Consider the following 6,833-nt stretch of genomic DNA (forward strand, 5'->3'; position numbering starts at 1 on the left):
ACTCCCCCTGCTTGTGTTCCCTCTCTCGCTGTGTCTCTCTCTGTCAAATAAATAAATAAAATCTTTAAAAAAATACAGTTGCATAAAAGATGCGCAGAACACTCATTATTAGTTTCTCAAGTAAATTTGTATTGTGGAGGAGAATTTTAAAAGGGGCATTGGTTAAAAACTGGAATCAGATACAGGCAAGAATGCAAAAGGTGCTGATAGGTAGGGTGGCCTATTTTTGAAGGTGAAGGAATCACAGAATTTAGAGAAGAAAGTCAAATCAGAGCTCTTCCCACCCAGCTACTTGCAGAGTGCTAAGTCCTGTTGACAGGATCCAGGACTGCGTGAGTAGCTCCAGAGAGAAACAGGTGTCTGCATATCAAACAGTTGGTGCTCTACCCATGTTCCCTTGACATTCACTCTTCACCCATGGATTCCAGTGACTCTGTTCCTGAGAGCATTTTTTTGTTGGAGTACATTGGGCTTACAGGCAGAGCATGCCCTGAGTGCTGGACAGTTATGTTTCTGGAAGTAGTTCTAAAGCAACGGTGGTTGGGGAATTGGTGAATAAATCCTCCACATTTCTGGTTCCTTGTGGGTAAAACTCTGAGGCGTGCTCTCCTCTGTCTTCCAGAGTTTCCCAGTGGGATTGACCTCTAGTCACCCACACTAGAAACTGGCTTGCTAACACACCCATTACTGTCTTCATTTCTTTCCCTGCTTCCCCTCTCCTCGACCAGTGTTTCCTGGGATCACCTCTCAAAGAAACTATTTGTACTTGAATCCTTGGGGTCTGCTTCTGGAAGGATCCCAAACTAAGATAATTCCTAGTTCTGCAAGTCGGGTGAGGTCTTTCCTGCTTCTCTCTTTGATGATTTTTTACATCTGCCAACTGGTTCGGGCCTGCAGTCTCTTCTCCTTCCTTTCTTACCACACATTGCTCCCAGATCTTCCTTCGTCCTAAAGCAATGGTCAGATGTATTATTCCCCCTGCTCGAAATCCTCTACTATTACTCCATGTTCTAAGTAGGAACAGAAGTCCATACCCCTCTCATAATCTGGCCCATACCCCTCCCTAGCCTTTGACCCACAAACCTTGAATGTGTAGGGTGCTCTCCTGACCTATCCTGCTCGCAGATGCTAAATATTTGTAGAATCGGAAAGCTTAAGGGAAGGTGAGAAAAGTCAGCTGGGTATTATACTTGTATCTTTATCCTACTTAAGAGAAGTTCACAGTACTTTTTTGCACTTACACATTTTCTGTAAATAGATTAGAAACAGCTTTCCCTCCCCTCCCCCAGTTCTCTCATTCCAGATATAGGGCTCCTCTCAATTCAGTTAGAACAAAACTCCACATGTGAATGCCCTACTGTAGTTTCTCTTTCTCTCTTTCTTTCTTTCTTTCCTTCCTTCTTTCTCTCTCTCTCTCTCTCTCTTTCTTTCTTTCTTTCTTTCTTTTTTTCCTTTCTGTAGGCTGTACACCCAACACGGGATCGAGCTGCATGCTCTATTGAGTGAGTCAGCCAGGCGCCCCCTACTGTAGTTCCTTATACTGGAATTAAACCGCTGATTTTCCAATTGCTTTTCTGTTTTGAGGTCACAATAGGTACTGTAATAATAAACATTTCACAAATGCAGATAGAGGGAGGGAGTGTGTTATGTTGGGCTGAGCAACATAACAGACCTTAGCCATAGCTTGGCTTTGCCCATAAGAGCTCAGGCGATATTGAACAAGTCATGAAATTTCTCTGAACCTCCGCTTCCTTATCTGTAAAAACAGGGGATTGTGCCTGAGCTCCATTCTAGAGCTAAGATGCTACTAACAAGCTACCATGATTTGAAGTTGTGGTTGCTGGGAAGGAATAGGTAGGTAGAGTCAAAGGCTCAGAGGCTACTCTAAATTTGTTCATGCATCTCATAATTTTAGTTTAGTTGGTCCAAAAATTCACCTAATTTTTTAAGTCCTTAAAAATGATCAATGAGTGTTACCCATCAGGACATGGACTAAAGTCAGCTGCAGTCTTTGCTTCCCCGAGAAACTCCTGTCTCTTCCCTTCCCCTAGTACCTTCCTGACTTTAAGGCTGGATGACTATAGGGGTACCTGGGTGGCTCAGTCATTAAGCGTCTGCCTTCGGCTCAGGTCATGATCCTGGGGTCCTGGCATTGAGCCCCACGTTGGGCTACTGCTCGGTGGGAAGCCTGCTTCTCCCTCTCCCATTCCCCCTGCTTGTGTTCCCTCTCTCGCTATGTCTCTCTCCGTCAAATAAATAAATAAAATCTTTAAAAAAAAAAAAAAAAAGGCTGGATGACTATAACATGCCTAACTTGGTCCTGGTTTTCTTTTGAGATAAATAAATATTAATGTGAAATAAAAACCACCACACACGTAATAATGCTGGGATTAATGAGGTGCTGATCTGTATTCTTACTTTGTTATTGTTGGCCAATGTGGTATTCAGCTGAATTCAAAACTGTGGAACCATTTGTAAAACAGAAATGTTAAGTCCAAAGTTTTGCATCCACCATGTGGCTTATCATTCTACCAAGGTGGGATGGCAGGGCCCCACACATCTGGGAGGCAGGGCAGGCAGTGCTGGCGTCTTGTGGTCTGGGGGTTCCGGGTAAGCTCCCACTTCCAGCCTCCATGCATGGTCAGTCACAAAGAAAAGAAGAGGAGAGGAGAGGAGGGAAGAGAATTGTTCTCACTTACCTAGCTCTGGTGAAGGTGGCTGGGGAAGGTTGTCCATTAGACCATTATTGGCCATTAAATTCTAAACTCTTATGCCGTTCCAGGATTAGTCTCCAAGCAGAGCTGAAAGGGGATGAGAATTAAGCCTTATGTGAGCAGTTTCTCACACATTCATTCCAATAGTCTTTGGGAAGGTGTCATAAGTCCCGACAAACATATGAAGAAACCAGGGCTTAGAAAAGTGAGTGACCCACCAAAGTCACATAGTTGGTGAGTCAGAATTTAAACCAAGCCTTCTGGCTGTACCTCCAGCAGTCAGTGCAGCCACCACCCCTCCTGCCCTTAGAAACACAGGAATGTATTCCCAAATGTGCCTTTTCTTCTGTCCCATGTGGCAGGTGGGAGTGAAAGTTGGAACCACCTTGGCGGAAGGCAATTTATGTTATCTATCAAGACCCTATAAAATGTTTATACCTTTTGGGGCACCTGGGTGGCTCAGTCGGTTAAGCATCGGACTCTTGATCTCAGCTCAGGTCATGATCTCAGGATTGTGAGATTGAGCCCTGGGTCAGGCTCTGAGCTGGGCGTGGAGTCTGCTTAAGATTCTCTCCCCTCTCTCTCTGCCCCACTCTCCTAATCCATGCTCATGTGCACGTGCACTCTCTCTAAAAATAAAAAAATAAAAAAAATTTATACCTTTGGACTGTGTAATTCTACTTTTAGGAATCTTCCTGAAAGAAATTACCTGAGATGAGGATGATTACCAGACATTAATGCAAAAAGATGCTATTACAGTATTATTTATAATCGTGAAATGCTCTAAACTCCCCTTGCAGGAGAACAGCTAAATCACTGCAGCAGAGGCCCCAGTTAGGCCAGAAAAGAAATGCAAATATGTGGCGTGTTCCCACCCTTTGAGTATAGGTCTGAATTAACTCATACACATGGGCACTGGTGCAGAAAAAGTATTAACTCAAGCCCACAGTTGGAGTTTAGATTATACAGGTAAACTTGGTAAGGAGAAAGCAGATGCCAACAGAAGCCAGCTTGTAGGAAGAAACCATAGGGCCCCTGAAAAATAATTGATCCTAGAGAAGAAAGCACTTGGTGTATAGAGTAGCTTCAGCAACACAGCTTGAGATTCCAAGAGAAGGGACGCCTGGGTAGCTCAGTCAGTTAAGCATCTGCCTTCGGCTCAGATCATGATTCCGGGGTCCTGGGATGGAGCCCTGCATTGGGCTCCTTGCTCAGCGGGGAGCCTGCTTCTCCCTCAGCCTGCCGTCCCCCCTGTTTGTGCTCAATCTCTCTCTCTGACAAATAAATAAATAAAAATCTTAAAAAAAAAAAAAGAGGGAGAGAGAGATTCCAAGAGAAGTCTCTCCTCCCCGACATTTTCCACCACGGCTTATCAACCACCAGCTTTGGACCTTCTCTTGGGCTCTTCTCCTGATGATCAGCTTGGCCTTTTGACTTATCACTTATCTACCCTTGGCTTGTTTTTGGACTACCTACTCAGCTTAAGTCTCAGCCTGGCCTGCCATCTCCCCCTTTCTATCGGATACACACAAAGAAATATCTAGTAGACATGAAAGTAATGCGTGGGAAGAGTTTTAAGTGGAATAGGAATCATGTTGGATATAATCTTAATCAAGTAATGAAGGATGAAAAAAATGTGTATATATAAGATGATTTTCATTATAAAAATGCCTTCAAGATTTTGTAAAGAAATATGTTAAAGCCTTAAAGCAGGGTTATGAATGCCCTATATTTCATTTCCATTTAACTTTTCATTTTCCACGAACATGAAGGTATTATTTTATAGTTACAAAAGGGAGGTGTTTAAAATGTGCTCTTTTTCTCCCTCCTAAAAGGCAGGCAATGTACAAATCTATTAAATGTGGGTTGAAAAATAGACGGAATTGGCCTGGAAGTCGCTGAAGCGGCCCATCTGGTTTAGCTGTATTGGATGAGAACCAGTTGATTGCTTAATTTGGCATCAGCTTGGGCCACTGGTGCTTTTATGCAGCCTCAGGGAGAGCTGTTCTGTATCTAGAAAACTGAGATGGTACCAGGCTGATAGAGGTGGTCCAAGGGGAATAATTTTGTATGATGTGGCAAATTAACGTTTGCAAAGAAAATGCTGTTCTGTTCTTCAAATGTTCTCAAAAATAGTTTATGAGGCTAGACAGCCTCCCTGTCCAATTGCAAAAGAACTTCCAGTTCTCATTTGTAAGTGAATCTTGAATCAAACAATGATCAATAAGCCCAGTGCAACTGTGAGGATTTTGTTAGATATGAATATATAAGCAAGCGCATACATTTATAGTCTAAATTCAGAATCTACTACTTGAACCTAATCAACTTCCTTTCACTCTATAGCAATAATTTATTTGTAACATATTTATGCTCTCATTTTTTCTTCAGTCCAAGAACCATTAGCACTCATGTATTAAGTTTTGTATTGTTGCTTTGCACAAAGTCAAAATAATGCATATTTTTTCCTTCAACTATTATTGCAATTATGGTTTTAATTGCATACACTTCTTCCTCTCTGCCTAAACATAAAGATACACTGTATCTCATAGGTACTTATTAAATATATAAGGACCAAAGGATTTGGGGCCCTCCAATCAGCATCTCCAGCTTTATGGTATGATTTCTCCTCCCTGAATTTTTGCTTCCCTTCATCTCCCAAATCCCAAGTTGTTTCATTTGCCATAGCTTGAATAGCTAACTAAGAAAAGTAATTTTTGTCTTCCTTGACACCGCCTGTGGAGGGGGCAGCCGTCTCCTATTCGGCATCATGGCTGCCCTCACACCTCTGGTGAAGCCCAAGATCATTAAAAAAGAGGACCAAGGTGTTCATCTGGCCCCACTAAGACCAATGTGTCAAAATTAAGTGCAACTGGTGGAAACCCAGAGGCATTGACATTAGGGTGTGCAGGAGAGTCAAGGGCCAGATCTTGATGCCCAACAGTGGTTATGGGAGCGACAAGAAAACAAAGCACATGCTGCCCAGGGGCTTCCGGAAGTTCCTAGTCCACAACGTCAAGGAGCTTGAAGTGCTGCTGATGTGCAACAAATCTCACCGTGCGGAGATTGCTCACAGCGTCTACTCCAAGAACTGCAAAGCCATTGTGGAAAGAGCAGCCCAGTGGGCCATCAGAGTCACCAATCCCAATGGCAGCTGCACGGCGAAGAAAATGAATAGACAGACAACTTACATGCATGTCATATTTGTGTTAATAAAATCATAAAACTCCCCCCAAAAAGCAATTTTTAAAAACTCTCATAGGCTCTTTACTCCAGTACATAAGCACATTCGTGCCTCTACCATCTTAAAACAACACTACAACAAAACACTTCCAGGTTAAAATGGAGACCAGATATTGATAAGCTAAAGGCAAGTACATTGCTCCTTGGGCCTCTAAACTTCCAAGGGTGGGAGAGAAGAGGGGCCCCAAAGCTCTGAGTGCCACCAGCAAGGGCCACCCTCCTCCTCCAACACTCACAACCTCACCATTACCCTCTGCCTTGAAGACCATCAAGGCTCGTGCCCTCCTGCCCTCTCTCTGTTATGCATTGAATTAGGTCCCCCCTTAATTCATGTTAAAGTCCCAACCACTGGTACCTCAGAATGTGACATATCAAACTGTAGTTAAGGTCTAGGGACATCTGGGTGGCTCAGTCGGTTGAGCGTCTGCCTTTGGCTCGGGTCCTAGTCCCAGGCTCCTGAGATCGAGTCCCACATCAGGCTCCTTGCTCACTAACTTAAAATGGATTAAAGACTTAAATGTAAGACCTAAAACCATAAAACTCCTAGAAGAAAACACAGGGGAAAAACTCTGACATTGGCCTTAGCAATGAATTTTTTGGATAGAACACCAAAAGCATAGGCAACAAAAGCAAAAATAAAGAAGTGGGACTACATCAAACTACAAAGCTTCTGCACAGCAAAAGAAATACGCAACAAAATGAGAAGGCAACCTATGGAATGGGAGAAAATATTTGCAAAACATCTGATAAAGGGGTCAACATCCAAAATATATAAGGAAGTCATACAACTCAAGTGCATAAAAAAACAAATAATCTAATTTAAAAATGGGCAAAGTACCCAAACAGACATTTTCCCAAAGAAGACATACAAATGGTTCT

General features: G+C 42.9%; 1 pseudogene; it reads left to right on the forward strand.

The window, feature by feature from the left end:
* The first annotated feature begins 5,481 nt into the window (after positions 1–5,481).
* Positions 5,482–5,889, forward strand: LOC123852199 (large ribosomal subunit protein eL32-like; annotated as a pseudogene).
* Positions 5,890–6,833: the final 944 nt, after the last annotated feature.

Source organism: Mirounga angustirostris, unplaced genomic scaffold (assembly GCF_029215605.1).
Source record: "Mirounga angustirostris isolate CCGP_5_RB_7025 unplaced genomic scaffold, mMirAng1.0.hap1 SCAF_11, whole genome shotgun sequence".
In the NCBI taxonomy this organism is placed as follows: domain Eukaryota; kingdom Metazoa; phylum Chordata; class Mammalia; order Carnivora; family Phocidae; genus Mirounga; species Mirounga angustirostris.